Raw genomic sequence first — 23867 nt, 5'->3', positions numbered from 1 at the left:
GTAAAGTTAGGTTGTTTATTTGAGATTTTTAAAATTCAGAATGATTTTAACATCACCATTTTACATATGGAGAACCTGAATCTAAGTTCCAGGGAAGGAAATGTTAGTAGAACTTGTAATTGACTAATAGTGAGCTACTCTCTTCAAATGCACTTAATTTTACCTGCAAATATGTAAAATCAATTTAAGCTGACAATGTTAACTCTCTAGAAACAGAATAATAAGATGAGGTATCTGGATTTTTACTATCTTTTATATTTTAATGGTTGACTTTCCCTTAGCAACCATGGAAGGTACAGTGATTATAATTACAGAAAAAAAGATTATATATATGTGTGTCTGTGTGTGTGGTGTGTGTGTGTATACAAAGAAGAATATGTCAACTTAATCAGAATTTCATGAAAAACTTAAAATACCTTTCATTGAAACTGTGTGATTTGTTGTCTTGCCAGCAACAAGTATTATTACTGATTAAATGTATTTCTTAACTCAATAAGCAATGAGTTAAAATGGCTAAGATCAAATTAAATCCTGCCTCATCTCTCTAATAATTAATCTAATGTGTTGAACTGTCATCAATAACTAAGTTATTTGAGCCTACAAATATTAACCTATAACAGAAGGACATTAATGCATTCCTTTTAGTCTGCTCTTCTTTGGAAATACATAATGATAAGAGACAGTCTTCTGGGTAATAAAAATAGCAAAAAAAGAAAGAAAAGGTTATTAATCAAAATGTGAATTTATTGAAAGACAGAACTGAAAGGACACAACTCTATTGGTACCTTAATTACTAATTATTTCTATTATCTACCTAATTAGTAAAAACATTTCAGCTTATAGGTAATAAAAGTCATCATTAGATTGTATGACATGCGATGCCATTTCTACATTTAAAAATTTTACTCATAAAACAAACTGGCAATATTTTAAAGTATTTGGAGCCATCTGAATCATGTAAGACTTTAATGTCTCTTTTAAAAATGTTTAAAACCTATTGCAGGTATAGTAATGCTGCATCTTTATGCAAGTCCTATAGTTCATGTTGCAACTAAAAATGAGATTGCTCTCTGAAAGTGTTAAACACTTTTAGCAGCTTTTTCCTTTGCATTCTGTCCCAAATCAAAGTTTTAATAGTTTGTATCAATCTATACCCTTTGTTCTGCCTACATCAGGCCTTTTACTCAACGTTTGATCTAAATTTTATTGGTTTCATAACTCAGCATATACTGTGTAAGTGAGAGATTATGTTATTTCCATTCTGAGTTTAAAATAAAAAATGACAGACGGGCTATATTTACTAACATTACTACCACCAAGAATTTGTAAATCTAAATAGTCTAATATTGAGTCCTACAAGCACTTTATTCCTCAGCAACCTTTCCTTGCCTGTAAGTACAAGGGATAGAAGATGAATGATATTATTAGCTTGGTGCCCTTAGGAGGAAATTAAATATTTATTCAAAGTATGTCTTTTTTTTACCTTGATAACAAATCCAATAAACAAGTGCTTTGATTAATGAATTTTAGCATTTCTTATTGTAAGATGTATGGATTACTTATAGCTTAAAGGCACGATTTTATGGGAGAGGAAGTGACTTTTGTTCTAGCATTGAAGATTGAAAGAAAAGATTTCTGGGACAGGAGTAGAACAGTTAGATTCTTGATCTACCACTGACATCTTTGGCTGAGTCACGTTATATAAGTCACTCAATGTCCTTAAATTCAGTTTTGTTTTTTTTTTTTTTCATTTCAAAATGGAGGTTAAAATAATACTTAAAATATTCATGCATAATGCATCCTGGCATTGTAAAATGCAAGGAAAAACATTTGTACTGTAAATAACTACATATAATGTGTTATTATTATGTTCAAGAGGTAAAATAAACAATGTTGGCTAAATTGTTTTGCTTGTGAATTCTTCCATGGCTTTAGTAGTGTGTGCTTTCTCTTCCTTCTTTGACTTTATACTCCAATTATGCACATAGAACTTAATGTATTTTGTAGAGGTCTTAGAATTGTTTTTAAGTGTTTAGGTGAAAGACTATCTATTGTAAGAGTTTGGGGAAGTTACTTTATTTCATTATTACTTTTTAAAAATTACGATCGTCATTGTTATTGACTCCTTCATTTTGTAAAACATTATCAGGACATCTAGAGGAAATGCAATTCAAATCTTATGTCTACCACTTAATGACAATATGAGTTTGAACAAGTTACTTTGCTTCACTTATTGTTTTATAAAACAGGGCTGATACAAACCTTTTAGGTTGTGTATGAGGATGAGATGAGAAAATTTGTCATATATAATTCTTCCAGATTACCTTGAATTAATATAAGGTTATTTTGCATTATACATATGCATGAGTTTCTTTCAAGTCCAAGTCATAAATGAGAAGTTATGAAAAAGGATGTTTCCTTAAATAAATCAGCTGGAAGACCTAATACTTTCTAACATATTAGCCTGCTTATTTCAGAGAATATGGAGATAAACTGAAAGAAATTGAGATAATAGTAGGTTAAATATATTGTTCCATACCAGGGAAGAGGAATAGACTAAAAAGTGGAGATTTATTTTTCTGGAAAAATCCGTACTGACTACTTGAGTGTCTTTTTGTTAGTTTATTTTAAAATTTTGAGTCCAAACTCTTATGTCAATAAAGTATTGAAGGATTTAATCTCAGAGTAGATTCATGAAAGAGATATCTTTATACATGCTGTTTTTACTCTGGGTTCTTTAGAGATGCTGTAACTATGTTTTCCATGGTTCAAAGCTTTATTAAATGATTTAATTTGGGTCTCAAACATGAACTCTGGATAAAATACCCAAAGTAAAACAAATTCTGTAATGAATGTATAAAGCTGGAGATACCTCTACTCTCTCTGGGATCCTTGGCAGTCAGTGGGATTTTTAATAGACTCTATGCATTTATATCTGCATATCATTTAGCTAAGTCCCAAATGCCAAATGCAGTTTTATTTTCCACAATTTATTAATATTAATTTTGCTTTGCTAGGCTAATTATATGCATTCTACTGGCAGGGTTATTCAGGAGAGCAGTTAATTCTTGAAGAATATAATGTAAAGTATAAAATTCATCGTATTATATAAAGTGTAATTGTCTCAAGCATCTCCAGCTGCCGTAACAAAATATCACAGGCTGGGTTGCTTAAACAACAGAAGTTTATTTTCTCACATTTCTGGAGGGTAGGGAATCGAAGATCAAGGTGCCAGCCAATTTGGTTCCTGATGAGAAGTCTATCCTGGCTTGCAGAAGTCTGCTTTCTCACTGTATCCTTACATGGCAGAGAGGGAGCTCTGGTGTCTTTTCCTTTTTGTAAGAGGCACTAACTCTATTGGGGCTTTAAACATCTGAAGAGGAGTGGAGAAGGGAGCATTCTCAGAGATACAGATAGTGATGATACGATAAGGAAAATGTAGCTAATCTGTTATGAGTATGAAAGAATGTTGAAAAATATTGCTGATAAAATTGGGCAGGACCATTTGATGAGAAGAGTTATCTGTGAAGATTTTGCATTTCTTATTTTTAAGAGAAACTAGATTGTCATACTAAGTGAAGCAAGCCAGAAAGAGAAAGAAAAATACCATATGATATCACTTATATGTGGAGTCTAAAAAAATGGCACAAATGAACTTATTTACAAAACAGACAGACTCACAGACATAGAAAACAAACTTATGGTTACCAGGGGACAAGAGGGGTCGTGAAGGGATACATTGGGAGTTAAGGATTTGTAGATACTAACTACTATATATAAAGCAGATAAACAACAGGGTCCTACTGAATAGCTCAGGGAACTATATTCAATATCTTATAATGGCCTATAATAAAAATATAAAAAGGAATATTATATATGTATAGCTGAATCACTATGCTGTACACCAGAAATTAACATAACGTTGTAGATCAGTTATATATCGATTTAAAAAAAGAGTGTGTCCTTGGAAAGAGAGTTGGTAAAAAAGATAATAACTGCAGTGTTTCCTCTAGTCTTGTAACGAAACAAATGATAATGAGACACTAATGATCTTTCAGGTTCTTTCTTGCTTTTATACTGTGATTTCCATTTAGATAAACTAAAAAGAATTAATTTTCTCTCTAACATCATAACTGTTGATCATTTTTAAATGTGAGATAGTTTACTCTAAAACAAGATATTATTATTATTGTGAATGTTGTCTTTCATTAAAATGTGCATTGACTCAGTTTCATTAAATGTTATTAATATTCATATTGTATGCTATTTGTGAAAATTGCATAAAAGTTAGAACTTTATTGAAAATATGTCAGCATTTTTCAGCATCTTTGTATGTTTTAGAATATCTGCAACTTATTGGGTTCAGTGTCTGAGAACTGATATAGGCACATATTAAGATAACTCCCAATGAGTCAAATATTTGTATAATCCTCTCTTTTTGAGTAAACATGTGAAACATGTGATTGCAGTCTAACCAATCAAAATTGCCACCCACTAAGTTTATCATCTCATTCGATTGTAAATCTTTTCCCAGGGTTTAATCTGATCTGTTTTTATGTTGTTCTTGTTTGTTTCACTGCTTGAATGTAATTTCCATGAGGGAAGAGATTTTTATCTCTTATGCTCACTCTGTATTTCCTGCACATATGGCAGTGCTTTGTATAACTTTGTTAAATTAATTATTTATTTGTATATTATTTGGCTTTTCTATCTAAAATTAATAGAATTCTTAAAAGAATACTTCATGAGTAGGTTAATTGTATCAATCCTTTTCATTTCTATGTTAAATACATGTAGAGTAGTATCTAATACATCATAAATGATAATTAAAATTTATTAAGTAAATAAATACTGCTTAATAATAATAATATTCATAGGACACAACATATTACTATATTGAAACATACAACTTTGCCAATATTTTTCATAAAGGGATACTTCATATAACCTGACTGTGCAAAGTATGTTTCTATCTGATTTATTTCTCACAGTAACTCAATAAAGTAAGTATTACTACTAAGGGAAAACTAGACTATAGTAGCTTTGGTCAATAAAAGAACAGACTTGAGAGCAATTAATCTTGGGAAATGAAGACTTGTTAAATGGAGAAAGACATGTAGTCTTTGAATATAACCTGGACTCCTCTAACATCACAGCCCTGATATGACTCTTGCATCTTTTCATGAGGCCATGTTACATTTCAGTTGTAGCCCTAACTGTATATACGCAAATTTACTCCTACTCCTCCGTTAATGACATGCCATACCAATCTACTTTCTTAATTTAGAACACTGGGATCATCTTTGATCTCTTTTTTCCTCAACCCTTCCATGCATCCTTTCAGGGAGTACCTGTAGCTCCACTTCTGTGTTCACCACCTCCTCTGTTACCACTTAGTATAAGCCACCACTACCTATCACCTCTGATCTCTCTGTAACTGTGGTTTCTCCTCTTGCATACATTCTTATTCACAATTCAAAGTTAAGTTTTAAACATAAAATTAAGACCACATCATTCCATTTTTAAACATCAACCAGTAGATTCCCACTCTGAAAATAAAATTGTAGTCTTTCCCATGTCCTATGCTGGACACTACATGAGCTATGAAACCTAGCTTTTAAAACTCTGGTTGTACCACTTTTATTCTCATACAATTTGCTGTATCCACATTGGCTTCTTTCCCCATTCCTCTAACAGGCCCAGCTCTTTCTTCCTTCAGCTCTTTGCACTTGATCATTCTCTGGTTCCAGCCTTTCAGGTGGTGACTTCCTTCTCTTCATTCTGGTCTCAAATCTGATGTTACTCCTCAAAGATAGTACAGTATCACTGTGCTGTTTAGTGATGCCAACGATGGATCACACCTATCAGTCACACCGTGTTGCTTAATTCTGCATTTTTTTTCTTCATGATCATTTCACTATCTAAAATCTTATTACTTATTTGTTTACCTGTTTGTTGTCATAATGTCCTGCTAGATTGTCAGCTCCATGAAAAAGACTGGGTTTTGTCCTGTTCACCTTGCTATCCTGAGCACCTTGTGCAATATCCGGCACATGTAACAACATATATTTGTTAATTGGTTGAATATATAAACTTAATCTACTGAATCCAAAGTACCTTCTCTGAAATACAATCTGATAATGTCACTACTTGCTTAAAATCCTACCATGGCACCCCATTCCTGGTAGGACTACTCTTTAGTTTGACATATACTATCTCTTTTAGTTTGTCCTGTGCCTTACATTCATCATAATGTCAGCCTTATTAAAAGATGTGTCATTTCATCAGTGTAAATCCAGCTGCCTATCCCTGAATGCTCGTTCCTTGAAGAGAGAATGAATAAAGAGCTAACTGAAAAATTACCAGATCCTCTGTCTGTAAAGGTACAAAACTTGAATAATTTACAAAACATCCAGTTGTAGGTTGTAACTGACATTTCTGACTTGTTCTTTTTTAAATTCTTTCATTGCCAACTCTTGCCACTCCCCCTACACTGATCTATAACATTTTCTTCTGTTGTTCCGGTTGCTTCTTTTTATCAGGAATTTTTGGTTATTTCAAATAAACTTAAATAAAACCTGGGACCACTATTGTCCAAATTAAACTAAATCTGGTATTCAAAGGGAAACACAATCTAGCAACCAAAATTAATCAAAGGTAATAATTCATATTTTATTCTTTAGAGAAATACCAAAGAGAGGAGTATTTTCTTAAGGCAAGCAAATAATAAATACCTTTTCTGATTAATGCCTTCTTTACTATACTTCTCACTGGTGGCAGCTGCTCTCTAAAATTGAATAATTTCCTCTAAGTTAATTATCATAAAATAACAACCATTATATGTAAAGTACTTACTATGTGTCATGCTGTTGTATTCTAATCATTTTGCATACATGAATTATTTAATCTTTACAATTATGTGAAATAATTATTTTAAAAGATAAGCATTTATATAATACCTTTTTATTGTTATTGCTTGGGATTAAAAAATGATAAAAGAAACAGCTTATAAATTCAAAGACCTGAAAACTTCAGCTCAAAATGTTATAGTGGCAACATACAAATCTGCATTCATCCTCTCACCACCCTAATTTATAATCAAATAGTGGATTCTGTGGTACAGACTCAAAGGAAGATGTTCATGTAGCATAGAATGCCCAGGCAAACTTCCCTTTAATTGGAACAATGCCAGCAATGAAGTCCCTTAAAGCAATAGGTGATGAACCTAACTTAGGCATGGGAGGAGAAATTTGAGGCTGACAGAAAGGCCTCTGTTCAGTTTCTGTCATGAACTTATGAATTTAACTTAGTTTTGCAAGCACCTTGGATGGAAATATCCAGTATTTTCACTTAGAAATTCCCTAGATTAAAAATTGGCCTCAGTTATATCACTGTACTGAGATCCAAAGCAATACCTTATGGCAGGTAGGATGTTCTCTGGTCTTTGTAAGATGGTTAGGAACATGATTTGTGGAGAAGCAGGGTGGATAGAGCAACAGGATTAGTCTACATGTTATAATGAAAGGTCTATTTGGTGTTATGAGTGACATATTAAATCTTCTTAAAGAAATCTTTGTTAGAGACAATGGGAGTCTGTATGGCTATATTATCTACATTACTCATTTAGGTATGCCTATGAAAACACATGATTTTGAAATATGCTAGAGTAAGAAATTATATATTTAAAGATAAAGGTACAGTTTTAAAGTATTTAACTTACTTTAATAGAGTCATATAATCTGCTAATTTTCATTTAAATAGCCTTAAATTTCATGTTAATAAAAATTAAAAATTGCTATGGAAATTCTTCAGCAAGATCAAGCATAGACATACATTGGAATGGGTGACTTATGTTTTCCTCAAGTATATTAATATTAAAGCCTATCAATATCTGATCATATGCATAAAAATAATGCAATTCTCCTTATCATATGTTACAACAATCAACATTGATAAGAATAACTATGTTAGACTTTAATAAAATCTTCCAAGCTTAAATTCGTATTACAAACAAAACATTAAGCTATGTATTATAATCTTAGCTTAGTCTTCAAACTAATTTACAAAAGCTAAATTAATACAAACAATACAGTAAATAATCTTACCTCTTTCCTTCCTTATGGAATAATAATTATTTATAAAATTAAGCTTTTAGTATACAAATTAATGTAATATGGTTTTACAGTGTTTCTGTTTAAAAGTCTGTACATTTAAACCCAATGGATATAAGGGATATGAAGAAATCGGAGTGGTCGTTTATTGATTATAAGTTAAAAATAAGAAAGTCGAATGACAAATACATTGAATAGTTCTTATTGTTGATACTCGAGTGCTCTGTGTATAGAGCCCATATCTAAAGCAATAACAATTACTGTAGGGGGATAAAAGCACTAACGTGATGTAATTAATTACTACTTTCAATTAGGTATTTTCAAACAATGCATTTAGTTGAATCAAAATAACCTTATATGATCGATGTTTTTTGATTGCCATCTTTATGATTTTATATGTAGAGCTTAATGGCTCCAATTATACACAAAATGAAATCAAGTTGAAGGAAACTAACCTATGAACCAGTAATATATGTATTATGACAGGATTATAGTCTACACTGCTTGTGGATGTATTTTATATTTGAAAAATACTCAAACAATGCTTAGATACATTTTATTGCTTAATCAATACATTCTACCGCAGAGATTATCACAGTGTCTTCTTACGACTTCACTGAAATTTTGCTTATAAGAAATCATATTTAATGTTTTGAATATAGAGAATAATTCTTAAATATTGTAAAATTAGTGTTTTTTCTCATATAAACAAATATTAGAAGCATAGATATGTATATTATTAGAATTGCATTCTATTTATTGTGTAAGCACAATATAATAAGATACAATAAGAAATACATATTTGGTATTTGTCCTTGAAACAGCTTCTAAAACCTCTGGAATTTCCTGAGTGATAAGGGTGATAGGTGCATCTTTTATTATTTATAGTAAGCCCCTTTTACCCATACCTGAGTTTATGCTAGTAAGGTGACTCTTAGATTTTTAGGGTCCCCTAAATAGTTTCAGGATGGATTCTGGTCTACAGAAAGACCAAGGCATGTGTAGAGAGTTGTAACTTTCAGTTACACTGACATCTGGGGCAGGTGAGACCTGGAGATTGAGTTAATCACCAATGATCACCCGCTTAATCAAACATGCCTATGAAATTAAGCCTCCTGGCTAGTGAGGTTAAGGTACTGGGAGGTGATGTGCCCAGAGAGAATATGAAAGTTACATGCCCTTCCTCCACACCTCGTCCTTTGCATCTCTTCCCTTTGGCTGTTCTTGAGGTGTATCTTTCATAATAAGCTAGTAATAGTAAGTAAAGCCCACTCCTGAGTTCTGTGAGTCTTTCTAGGAAATTATCAAACTGATTTATAGCAGTCAATCAGAAATATGGGAGACCTAGGACTTGTGATTGGCATCTGAAACTGGGGGCAGTTTTGTGGGATTGAGCCCTCAACCTGTGGGATGTGTGTTAATCCCAGGTAATTGATGGCAGAATTGAATTGAATTGTAGGTCACCCATTTGGTGTCCAAAAAGTTGGAAAATTGGTTGATATGAGGAAAACCCCACAGATACGTTGTTAGAAATGTAAATAAAAACAGTTCATAGCACCCCCACAGTATAGTAATGTAAATATTGCTGCTTTTTTCAATAATTGCAGTAATCAAAGATGTGGAGAACTATTTTTCCTATTTAAAGTATTCCAGATGGAAAAGGTGGCCTGGGATCAAGAAACTATCATAAAATCATATTTTTACAAAGTGTCTCAGAAGGCCAACTATCTAGTTCAAGAAGGCTTCATCTAAGTTACTGAGATAAATATTTTTTTTAACCTTATATTCTAAAATAGTCAAGCTATACAGACACATTTTAGAATGCCCACTGAAGTACAATTGAAATAATTGCAAAACTACTAAAACCATTGTCTCTTCTCTTTCCAATACAAATTGATTCATACCTAGGTCAATATATGACTGTTAGTTTCCAGATCCAGGATAGTCATTTTTAAATCCCTTGAGAAAAATAACTTTTTAAAATTGAAGTATAGTCAGTTACAGTGTGTTAATTTCTGGTGTACAGCACAATGTCCCAGTCATGCATATACATACATGTATTTATATTCATATTCTTTTTCACTAAAGGTTATTACAAGATATTGAATATGGTTCCCTGTGCTATACAGAAGAAATTTATGTTTTTTTAATATATTTTTATATACAGTGCCTAACATTTGCAAATCTCAAACTCCCAAATTTATCCCTTCTCACCCCCTTTCCCCTGGTAACTGTAAGTCTGTTTACTATGTCTGTGAGTCTGTTTCTGTAGATGAGGTCATTAGTATCCTCTTTTTTTCTTTTTTTAGATTCCACATATGAGTGATATCATATGGTATTTTTTTTTCTCTTTCTGGCTTACTTCACTTAGAGTGATGATCTCCAGATCTATCCATGTTGTTGTAAATGGCATTATTTTATTATTTTTCGTGGCTGAGTAGTATTCCATTATATTAATATACCATAGCTTCTTTATATAGTCATCTGTTGATGGACATTTAGGTTGCTTCCATGTCTTGACTATTGTATATAGTGCTACTATGAGCATGGAGGTGCATGTATCCTTTCGAATTAGAGTTCCCTCAGGATATATGCCCAGGAGTGCTGTATCATACAGTAAGTCTATTTTTAGTTTTTTGAGGAATCTCTGTACTGTTTTCCATAATGACTGCACCAAACTACATTCCCACCAGCAGTATAAGAGGGTTCCCTTTTCTCCACATCTTCTCCAGCATTTATCATTTGTGGACTTTTTCATGATAGCCTTTCTGACTGTTGATACCTCATTGTAGTTTTGATTTGCATTTCTCTAATAATTAGTGATACTGAGCATTTTTTCCATGTGCCTTTTGGCCATTTGTATTTCTTCCTTGGAGAATTGCTTGTTTAGGTCTTTTGCCCATTTTTGGATTGGGTTGTTGGTTTTTTTTCTTGTTAGGCTGTATGAGCTGTTTAAATATTCTGGAAATTAAGCCCTTGTCAGTTTCCTCTTTTGCAAATATTTTTTCCCATTCCATAGGTTGTCTTTTTGTTTTGCTTATGGTTTCCTTTGCTGTGCAAAAGCTTTAATAAGGTTCATTTATTTATTTTTGCTTTTATTCCTATTGCCTGGGTAGACTGCCCTAGGAGAACATGGCTAAGATTTATGTCAGACAATGTTTTGCCTATGTTTTCCTCTAGGAAGTTTATTGCATCTTGTCTTACATTTAAATCTTTAAGCCATTTTGAGTTTATTTTTGTTTTGGTATAAGGAAGTGTTCTAACCTCATTGATTTACATGCTGCTGTCCAGCTTTCGCAACACCACTTGTTGAAGAGACTGTCTTTTCTCCATTGTATATTCTTGCCTCTTTGTCAAAGATTAATTGACCTGTAGGTCTGTTAGTTTATTTCTAGGTTCTCTGTTCTGTTCCATTGATCCATATGTCTGTTTTTATGCCAATACCATGCTGTTTTGATTACTGTAGCTCTGTATCTTTTAAGAATATTAGAGTCATTCTGTGAATTGAGGCACAAAGTTAAAAATAGAAAAAGTCATTTTAACATTTTTTGAAGAATATTAATCTTGTTTAGCTTAACTCAATTGAATCATAACTTGAGAAGTGACACCCCATGCAATGAAGTATGTTTTAAAAATTAGCTTATGAATGCTGTCAATATCATTTGATTATAATGACAGAAGTTTTAGAAAAATAAAACAAAGTGCAAGCAATAAAACCAAAGGAGGTAAACACTTATTCAAAAGCTCGAAGATTTCTTGAGTTCATAATTAAAGGAGTGTTTCAAATCAATGGGGAAGGGATCAACCCTTTAATAAATGGTCTGGAAAATTGGCTATAAATTTGCTAAAAAGGGTTTAATTCCCTCTTACATGCCATATACAAATTTGAATTTTAGAAGAATTAAAGAGAGAAATAAAATAAACTGAACTATAAAAGTAGTAGCAAAAAATAAATGCAAATATATTGAAAATTTAGGGATGGAAAATGCTTTCTTAGGTAAGACACAGAATGAGAATTTATAAAGCAAAAGAATGATAGAGATGACGCTTAGCTTATGTTCACTAAACAGTGCTAGTAGACAAATGACAGACTGGAATAAATATTTATGATGGCTATTATTAACATAAAGTGAATTACATAATATAAAAGTCTTTTATAATGCAGTATAGAAATAAGAATTAGCCTAGTATGCCAATGTACAAAGGTGACATGAATATGTAATTTACAATGGAAAGTCCATAAATACAAATATACAACAATCCACAATTTCACATGTACTCAGCAATGAAAACAGCAGAGATATAGCATCCCAATACTTAAATATGAGAAGATGTTTTTAAAAATTGATACTGTTTTTTTTGCCAAGAACTGGAGTTGAGGTTCCAACAAACCACTCTTCCTAACACTATTGAAGAAAATGGAAAATTAGACAGACTAGGAAAGTATGTATCCCCTTGGCCTCAGCAATTCTGCTTCTAAAATCCATCTAACAGAAATATACACATGCACAGAGATGTATGCACAAGAATGTTTATTGCAACAATGATTGTAATAAGGAGGGAAATGCTCTAAAAATTCAATTAGAAAAATAAGAATTTATGACCTTTCCATGCTATAGAATATCATGCTGCATTAAAAATAATTAATTGGACCCTTATGTTGACAGAAATATATTTATAATGTTTTTAATTTAAAAAGCAAATTGTTGAACCATATACATAGTATGAGCCTATTAGTATAAAATAAAAAATGTGCATATATGTAAAAGTGTACTTCATACATGTAAAAAGGTCTGGATGGATGCACCAACTTTTATTTCTGGGTTTTAGGTATGAATGGTGAGTGTAGGGGGAGGGTGCTGGTGAAAGAGCACATTCAGATGCCAACGTTATTCTTTATTTGATAATTTAAAAAATAACTACATATTAGTTATATTCACTTGTAAGAGAAAAATGATAAACTCCTGCTCTCAAAAATATATTTTATGTTCTGTTATTATTTTAATTAGAGATTCTAATGTTTAATTAATACCATCTTCCACTGTGCTTTTCAGTCTTCAGTTGTACAACAAATACTCTGTTAACATATCGGAAAACCTTTCTATTTATGCCTTCTGAATATAAATGCCTCAGTATCCAATTTCCTGAAAAAGATAGCTCAGTTTGTACGAGTGACTCTGGAAAGATCCAGGTGAGTGAATTAAATAACTTCAATATTACACTTAATGAATTAGTACATCACTGTTAAAAAAAACAACCAAGTTGTAGAAAATGTGATGCTACTCTGGAATTCACTGGCTGTGCAAACTTGTAATTTGTTTAATGTTTCTCCCCAACAAATATCCTCAGTCATCAGCATGAGGGAAAAATGCCTCTCTATCAAATGTTTTTATTTTCTTCCAGTTTATTTGTCATAATGCTTTATCATGAACATGTTACCTAGGTAGAGCAACATGGCTGACATTTCCTTGCTAATAGGCCAATTTGCAGCAGACGTTTGTGTGAGTGGAATATCAGAAGGACCAGAAAAATAATACCTAGTGATGCTTAATGTCAAGACTGCAAAGATGAACTGAAGCTAGAAAAACCTATATGCAAGCTAAATAAATTTTTTTTCTGTTAGTATATAGCGCCACCCAGTGTTACAGAATTCTCTGTGGAACACTCTGCAGAGTAGACTTTTGTGCCAAGGCAGAAAGGGACACAAATGACACTATGTGAGCTCCATATTAATATGTTCACTTGAAAGTTTGTTTTGGGACATCGAATAAGCTAGCTTGTTAGAAAACACTGCGTTGAAGTAAATCAGAAATACAAAACAAACTGGAGTGGTCATTATCTCCATATCCTAGTAATTCTTTTTAGATCTTTGTTGCGTGAAAAAAGAAAAAAAAAATCCAGGAAAATCGTTGCAGTTTTGTAATTCACGGTGTATTTCAAGGTACTTTGAGACATTCCAAAGAGATAATTCTAGTGGGCATTATGGATTCAGGCATCCTTCGTGTTGCTGCATGTCTAAAATGATAACTTTTCTTTTGAATTAAATTACAGATAAAAATGAGAATGCATTTACAGAAAGAACCCATGGAATTTTTAGTTTCCTATAGTGGCTTTTACCACAGGGATTCGAAGCTTTTGAGAGATGCTATTTGGCAATTAGGCAACACAATTAGAGCATAGATATTCATGTTAAGAAAGTTCTAGAAATAAAAAGTAGTAAGAAAAAGATATTACTTCATTACTTATTTGCTGAAGAGATAAGGAAAATGTAAAATTCCCTTTCTGTCTAAGTCCTCAGAACTTATATAGATTTTATAAAAGTAACTAAATCTTCTAAGATAAATTACACTCTATATTTCTCATTTTATTCTGTTTCTTGAGTATTCTTCGACTCTGTTCCACCTTATCTTGCTGTCTTTTCAAATTTTGTCTCCACTGATGCTTGAAAGTGTATACTTCTTATCTTCAGCTGACTCAGGGCTTCTCTTTTTACATAACCTACAGTCACACAAAACTTTCTATAATTCAATAATTTTTCTCATTTAAATTACTCTCTTTCCAGGTTCTGTCCCTGGTGCTAACATTGTTTCATTTTCCTCTGTTTGAAATAGTTGAGTCAGCACTAAGTGTAACCTGTTGTTATTTTTCTTGCTGTTCTTGTCTATTATCATCCTTACCATCATCCATTTTTACTTCTCTTTTTTATTTCTCAGGTCCTGTGTCCAGTATGTTGACTCCTTCTTATTTTATACATGTTTCTTGGTTTGCTCTTCTCATTCCCAGACCATCATTATGATCTAGGCCCTTGTTACCTAAAATTGCCACTGCAGTTTTCTCCTACATATCTCTCTGTTGCTTCCATCTTCCTTCAGTCCACCCTACACAGAACAAAATTAATGCTCTGAGAGGGGAAGATATAGCTCAGTGGTAGAGCACATGCCTAGCATGCACAGGGTCCTGGTTTCAATCCCCAGTTCCTCCATTCAAAAAGTACATAATAAATAAGCCTAATTACCTCCCCCCTTCAGAAAAATAAATTATTAAAAAAGATTAATGTACTGAAAACTTTAGCCATTGTCTTTCTAAATAGACTGCTTAAAGGTAAGAATTATGCCCTTCTATATGTGCTATCATTATTTGACACTGTCTATATTTAATTGATCTATGTGATATTGACCATGGAGTAACTACACAGTAATGCAAAACAAACTACTGATTATGATTAGAATTCACTAGTGTTAGGTGGGAAGATTCTTGGGATTTGTGTTCTTTTGTCCGTGGAGATCACTCTTTAGATGGAAACATATGTTAACTTTTTTCCAACAAAGTTAGTTTAAAAAGTCTTTTATCATATGTCTGCTTTTGTGCTATTACCACACTGTTTTGATTACTGTAGCTTTGTAGTATTGTCTGAAGTCTGAGAGAGTTATGCTTCCAGCTTTGTTCTTTTTCCTCAGGATTGCTTGGGCAATTCTGAGTCTTTCTGGTCCCATATAATTTTTAAGACTATTTGTTCTGGTTCTGTGAAAAATGTCCTGGGTAATTTGATAGGGATTGCATTAAATCTGTAGATTGCTTTGGGTAGTATGGCTATTTTAACAATATTAATTCTTCCAATCCAAGAGCATAGGATACCTTTCCACTTCTTTGAATCAACTTCAAGATTCTTTATCAATGTTTTATAGTTCTTAGCATATAATTCTTTCACTTCCTTGGTCCTTGGTCAGGTTTATTCCTAAATATTTTATTTTTTGGATGAGATTTTAAAAGGAATTTCTTTTTTTTTTTACTTTCTCTTCCTGATATTTCATGATTAGTGTAGAGAAATGGAACAAATTTCTATATTTAATCCTGTATCCTGCTACTTTGATGAATTCATTTGTCAGTTCTAATAGTTTTTGTGTGGAGTCTTTGAGTTTTCTCTACAAAGTATCATGTCATCTGGATATAATGACAATTATACCTGTAAGTTTCCACTTGACAGATTAATGAATAAAGAAGATGTGGTATGTACACACACACACACAGATGCACACGCACGCACACACTCAATGGAATATTACTCAGTTGTAAAAAAAGAATAAATAATGCCATTTGCAGCAACATGGATGGACCTGGAGATTGTCATACTAAGTGAAGTAAACCAGAAAGAGAAAGAAAAATACCATGTGATATCACTTGTATGTGGAATCTAAGCAAGTGATACAGATGAACTTATTTACAAAACAGAAACAGACTCACAAATATAGAAAACAAACTTACGGTTACCAAAGGGAAAAAGAGAGGAAAGGATAATTTAGGGAGCTTGGGATTAGCAGATACACACTACCATATACAAAATAGATAAACAACAAGTTTCTACTGTATAGTACAGGGAACTATATTCAACATCTTATACTAACCTAATGGAAAAGAATCTGTAAAAGAATATGTATACACACATATATATATATATACATATAAAATTGAATCACTTTACTGTACACCTGAAACTAACACAACATTGTAAATCAACTATATACTTCAATTTAAAAAAAAAAAGTCTTTCACCTGTCCTGAGCAAAGCAGGAATATAGACCCCACTGAGAGAAATACATTTCCAGGGATCTAGTTAGATAGAAAAGGAGAGAAGTATTATACAACCATTACCAATATTAAGAAGGAAAAGAATAATGACCATCTGTGATTAATGTTGGAAGACTCAGTGTAAAATTTCTGCAAGGCAGCCAATGATACATGGCAGGATCAAATACATACAAAATAGAAAGTAGTCAGAATCTGAAGCAAACTCTTAGTTCAACTACTGTAGATCTATTCCCTGTTTCTGGATAAGAAGAAAAGAGAAGTTATTAAGGTATATTTTATCATTATTCATTTTATTATTTTTTATGTAGTGAAGTTTAGATGTTTCAATAACTGAGTTAAATGCTTTTCTTTTTAATGAATATTTTTTATTGTACTTATCCAATTTCTTTGGCTAAAACTTCTTTACAGCATATAGATATCTGAAAAAGATGGATGTTGCCTGATTTTTAAGTCAAAGTTTTGGTGTCTAGACTGGAGGACAGGGAACATGTGCTTACAGGGAACATAAGCAGTAGTGAGCTCTCAGGAGATTTTTGTCAGCATAGCTCTTTTTGTCAATTCATACTTAAAACTTCCCCCTTTCTTCCAAACATGACAAAACTGAAATTTTAAAAAATTACTTTCAAAAGTTGGTCCTAAAACTTAGAGCATCCCTAATGTGAAGAACTTTAAGTAAACAAAGGCATCATCACATTTCAGCTCCCATGGGGTGAAGACAATGAGTAGCAAATCGCTGGGACAGAGGAAAAGAACCAGCTACTCGGCATGGAAATGAGGGCTGGAATAAGACTCCCTCTCCATGCGAGAAAGGAGACCCACAAAGCTTTGAACATTTCAAGGAGCAATGACATGTATATCATTGAAAGAAGGAGGAAAGTGAAGAAATCACCCCAGAACCCCTCCCAGAACTAACTGGTAGCTCAGTGACTAGATCTGGAATAGCCCTGGGTTGTTGTAGTATGAGAGTTGATATAATTCCTAATTCCAGACTGGGTCTTGGAAACCAGGTGGAAGCAGATGCAAAACGATCGGACAAGGATGGAGGGAGGTGGAGGGAGGAGAGAGACAGAGGAGGGATGAGAGAGGGATGTCCTTTATCTCATAAAGTGGGGGCTTCATCTGGGTATTTTTCACTGGATGGAAACTTGAGGGTAGTCTGGATAGATTCATTATTTTCTCCAGCCTCAGACATCACCATAATGGTGAAGCTGAGAGATATTTCACTCTGAGATTTTTGCAGATATTCCAAGCATGAGAAAAGCTAACACTAAAAAAAAAAAAAAAAAAAAAAAAAAAATCAGTAAAATCAACAGTTGAGAAATAGGAGCAAAGCAATGAAATACAAACAGCAAATTCCAAATAATTTAAAGTATGTTGACATCCTAAAAGAGAAAATGGAATAAATATAACATCCCTAAAAACAGTAAGAAATTATGAAACAAAGACAGACTCATGTAAGAACTGATGGATATTAAAATCCAATTACAGACTTTGGATATTAAAATACAGTAACTGATATCAAATTAAAACTTCTTATGGCACCATGACCTTCAGTTTGAGCACAAATGGAAAGAGTGTACTGAGAAGTTCGCCTGGAATGAAGGATAGAATGATAAAGAAACTAAATGGAAAAGAGAAGTTGAGAGTACAGAGATTATGCTTATGAGTCTACTGTCACTGATACGAGAGGAGAGTAGGTGGAAGGCTTCTCTAAAGTGAAAATGCCTAAAATTTTTTCAAAATTGAAGAATTATCTTAGTCTTCAGATTTAAATACACACTAACTGCTAGAAGATAAATACTGTTAATCCCTCCCTACTCTACTGTAGTGATACTACAGAACACAGTACAGAAAAAAACCTTTAAAGCTGTAAGAGACAAAAGAAAAACTGACTACGAAGGAATGACAGATAGTCTGAAAACAAGCTTCTCATCGACAAAAATGGATGGCAGGCAGCAATGAAATATATTCAAAGGACTGAGAGGAAACATTAACAAACATACATGTGGGCACACACAATCATTTCTGGATGTGTCAACTGTTAGACTGATTTTATTTGGCTTCCCTTAAATAGAAGAAAACATAAACAAAGAAAGTAACACTAAAAATTGATCTTTTTATATAAATAATATAGTTTTTAGAAAATACAAAACAATTCTGAAAATCCAATCACACAGCTGTTAATTCTAGATGCTATTTATTGTTTAGAAATGTCTGTAACCTTTAATGGCACATTTAGAGCCAGTATTCTAACATTTTCTGCAATTAAAAAAAATTGAGTAGTTTATTTAAATGACAGTTACACTGGAAAAATAGTCATTAGATTCTAGTTATTTATTGCTTCATAACAAAACCAGTCAAAACACAGTGGCTTCAAGTAACAATTTATTTGCTCACAATTTAAGACATAGGAATTTGGGAGGTGATTGGTTGGATGGTTTGTGTGTGAAAGTGATATCTGTCAACTGGGGCTACTGAAGCCAGAAGAAGCACTTTCAAGATGGCCTTTTGCTAACATGCCAGGCACTTTGGATCTCCTTGGACTTGATCTCGCTCTTTCTTTCCCTGTAGTTTCATCCTCCATGGCCTCTACAAATGGCTTTGGCTTTTTAAAGCGGGAAGAAACCTGTTGGTACTTTCAACTTCCTGTCTGAGTATCTCCTTCTCTGAATTTATTAAAAAACATTTTCTGTTTTCTCTGTAATCACAGGCAGCAGTTTCACTGAACTTTCCACCAGTACATGGTCAGCTTTCTCTAACTCGAATACAGTTCTCCCACCATCTTTCCAGTCTTCCCTTATGTCTCTTCAAGACTCCTCCGGGTTCCTCTGTCTGTCTTGTTATGGCAGCATCCCGTGTCCAGTTAACAAGTCCCTTATGGAAAATTAATAACAAATACCCTGAAATGTAATCATGTAAAATTATTCTATTTTGCCCCTATTTTTATGTTACAGATTCTGGAAGAGAACGATCTACCTGGTTTCTTTCTGAGCTATGTGATGTTGGCTGGGGATTGGGGTTTCACTTTTAGATGGGTTTTTACTCAAATGTCTGGAACCTTGATGATTCTGGTCTCTGTTTCTTTGTCTCTGTCTCTGTCTGTCTCTCTGTCTCTCTCTACAGGATAACACCCTCTATGAGCATGAACTTTGAACTTTTCACAGCATGTTGGTGTCAGGGTAATTGCACTTTATAAGGTTAGGCAGCTTCCAAGTGTCAGGCAGTGGAAGGAAGCTTCCAGGCTAGTTATGTCAACCCCTGGAACTGGCACAGCGTCATTTCTGCTGTATTCTATTGGTCAATGCAGTTATAGGACCTACTAGGTTAAAAGGGAGAGAGAGAGAGAGAGAGAGAGAGAGACTCCATCTCTTGATGAGAGAGTGACAATGCCACATTACACACAAGCATGTCCGATAGGAGATTGCCTTGTGCCTTTCCTTGGAAAGTATAATGTCACAAGTATCATCCTTTAATATAACTAAAGTATAAAATAACAGGATGGGTAGACAATTTGTCTTAAGTCTGTCAGGGCTATTTTAACAAAATACCACAGACTGGATGGCTTATAAGTAATAGAAATTTATTTCTCCCAGTTCTGAAGACTGGAAGCCTGGGGTCAGGGTGTGAGCATGCTCGAGTTTTGGTGAAGCCTCTCTTCCGGTCACAGGCTGCTTACTTCTCACTGTGTCCTCACACAGCAGAGAGCAGAGGGAAAGCTGCCCTCTCAGTGACTCATAAATCTAATTCCACTCATGAGCGCTCATCACCTCCCAAGGCTCCACCCCCATACTATCATCTTGGACATTAGGATTTCAACATAGAAATTTTGAAGAGACACATTTAGACCATAGCAATAACTAAAGTTAACATCTTAACTTGCTAATATGAATATTCTAAGGAAATCAGAGTTTTTCTAAGTAAATTTTGTGAATTTTGGAAGATATTTAACAGATTTTCACCAAAGTATAACCAACTGGGATATTATTATAAAGAAACATTTTAGTTTATAAATTAAACCGCATATAATACATAGTAGACAAATCTACATACAGTAAATATAAGTATACATAGAAAAAAGATGTCTTTGTTACAAAAATGGTCTAAATAATAAAAAAAATTCAATTATATTAATCTTTAGTTTTTTAACTAAAACACAATTTTTTGGTATGGTATGATTCAACTGAATTTTAAAAAGAATTAGAGATGAGGCAATATGAATAGTTTAGAAGCAGAATCCATAACCCATTTCACATCATTATTATAATAGTTCTGTAGATGAGATTTTACATTGTTATTGGAATAATTCATTAGGTTTACCCAATTTAAAAGGAAGGCAGACTGGCTTTCATTTTGGAAGATGCTCTTTATGGGCTAAATGTTTACTATCCTTTAAGATGTGGTGTTAATAGTAGATACAAGATTCCTTTTCTGCATTCAGGATGAAGTTTTCTGTGTTTAACCTCTTTCTTTTGATTTTATAATCAAATATTATTTCAGCATTATTGTTTGGTTTCACTGTATCATTGATCTTAGTCATAATATATCATCATACTGTGAAGTCACAGCCCCTAATTAATATTACAGGGCTGCTTTCTTATGTGGCCATTAAAACTTTCTGTTTTATTTTCAGTGTTTTATCAATGCGGTTATTTAATTGTATTTCCATTTAAGATTTATTCAGTTTAGTGAAATATGTTGTATGCCATTATTGGAAAAACCCACTTACATGAAATATAATAGCAGAGTAAGCAAACAATCATTAAGAATCAATCCTTTAAAATCCGACTTGAAGTGGTTCTGAGAAAATGGTTAAAAACAAGATAAATTCAATTTCATTTTCTAGGCACTGCTGTGTTTCAGGTAGCTCACCAAGGGAATGTGGTGATTTAATTGTCTGGCTGGCACAGCAAGAGATGCTGTGAAGTGAGCCTGAAGTTGCCTCTGTAGTATCTTGGTTCTTCACACAAACACATTTTCTTTGGGTACTCAGCGTGATAGTAAGCATAGACATGAGAGGCTAACAAAGGGGAAATGCTGTTACTTATCATTCACTGTTCTCCTGAAGCCCCTTGCCACTTAGAGTTAATATACTTCCATATGAAATATTTAACTCTTGGTGGTTCATTCCAGGTTAAACCAAATCGGTCAATATACATAAGTCAAGAAAAACAGCATTAAAAACTTGAGTTTTTTTTATCAATCTCAGTCCTTTAAAAAATACGGCTGAACAAAGGCTTTATGAATCATTCCTATGTACCTTGAAAAGAGACTAGAATTTATCTCTAGAAATCTTTGCAGTCAATTCTCAAATTTCCATAGGCACATTGTCAGAATATCCTCATTGTCAGAATATCTTGAGTAAGGCAAATGTTTTTGATTGCTACTTAATTGTTTGCTTTGTTAACACTTTTTTACTCTTTAAGTACTTTGAAAAGATTCTAAAAACAAGTAGGAAAGGAAGTACTTACTAACTCCGCAATACAGAAAAGCTTTGAGGAAACCAGTATTCTATGAGTATGCACTTGGGAGAGCATGATTTATTTCTCACATGCAAATTCTTTACTCTTTTTTGTTTTTGAGGGGGTAGTTTGTGTTCAGATGTAGAAATTTTAAAATTTTAGGTGTGGTAAAGAAAAACCAGAGCCAAACAGTAGCTAAAGCAGCAAAAACAGGTTTTATTCAGGACTGTTACAATAGGGGAAAAGAGACCTTATCGTAGAAATGGACTCCATTCTGAATACAGCATGGGCAAGTGGGAATTTATAGCCAGGAAGCTGGGTAGGGGTCAGTAGATGGAAAACATCAGGGAGAAGGAAGGATTCTGGCTAAACCAACTTGACAGAATTCTTGCTGAACACAGGCCAGGATGATAAGATACCAAGGGTAGGGGGCTAAGGAATTTTTTTTTAATTGAAGTACAGCCAGTTACCATGTGTCAATTTCTGGTGCACAGCACAATGTTCCACTCATGCGTATATATATATATATATATATATATATTCATTTTCATTAAAGGTTATTACAAAATATGAGATATTGAATATAGTTCCCTGTGCTATACAGAAGAAACTTGTTTCTTTGTTTGTTTTTTTAAAACCTATATTTATATATAGTGGCTAACATTTTCAAATCTCAAACTCCCAAGTTTATCCCTTCCCATCCCCTTCCCAAGGTAACCAGATATCGAGGGTAATCAGATATTGAAGGTAGGCAGACAACAAGGGTGAGGATTTTTGCTAGAATTGGGCAATGAAAAGATGGACATGAAAGTCTAAAGGTCAAGGTCTAGTTGAGAAGAGGGTTCAGAGAAACCTGTCTGAAGTTTAGTCAAGGAGGACATCTTATAGGTAGGATCCTCTGCTCATAGTCTCGTGAGGTTGAAATAGAAGTTTCAGCCAGATAGAATTTTCATCAGAGGTTCCATTGGGGAAGAATCACTTCCAGGTTACCTCAGATTGCTGGAAGAATTTACTTCCTGTGGTTGTAGAGTGCATGGTGGTTTGCTTCTTGGAGATCAACAGGATTGTCAGTTTCTGACTTCAGGGAGCACCAGTCCCTCTTTTAAGGGCTTTAACCTGATTCAGTTAGTCCCCTCTAGGATAATCTCTTTTTTGAGTAACTCAAAATCAAGTGACTTAAGACTAATTACATCAGCAAAATCCCTTCAACTTTGCCATGTTCTGTTGGCTAGCAGCAAGTGAAGTTGTGTTACCACTCAACGGGAAAGGATTATACAAGGCTGTGAGTCATTGGGGTTACCTTAGAGCATGTACACTATAGATCACTGGCAGAATGAATCCTTAGTATGAATATTGAGAAAAGCAATTGTTTTCTATTGAAAACCAATGGGTTTTATTTCTATCAAAAATTGTAAGGCTAAGAAAAAATAGTAAAAGAGCACATATGACACATGTTTACTTTTGCTTATAATTAAGAATTTAACAAATGTGCATAGAAGTACTGACTAGAGGGCATTATCTATATTTTGACCTTACTTTTTAGCAATGGGAATATTAATGAGTTCTGTATCAAGACATAGATTTCAAAATAATAGGTACAATCATAATGATAGCAATAAAAATCAAGAAATTTAGTTCCATGGTCTTACATATTAGTTACTGAATATGGCAAACATGGAACAGCCTAGCTGTTCTTTTCTCTCATCCGTCT

The sequence above is a fragment of the Camelus ferus genome, chromosome 2, assembly GCF_009834535.1.
Source record: "Camelus ferus isolate YT-003-E chromosome 2, BCGSAC_Cfer_1.0, whole genome shotgun sequence".
In the NCBI taxonomy this organism is placed as follows: Eukaryota; Metazoa; Chordata; class Mammalia; order Artiodactyla; family Camelidae; genus Camelus; species Camelus ferus.
This window is presented reverse-complemented; position numbering follows the sequence as displayed.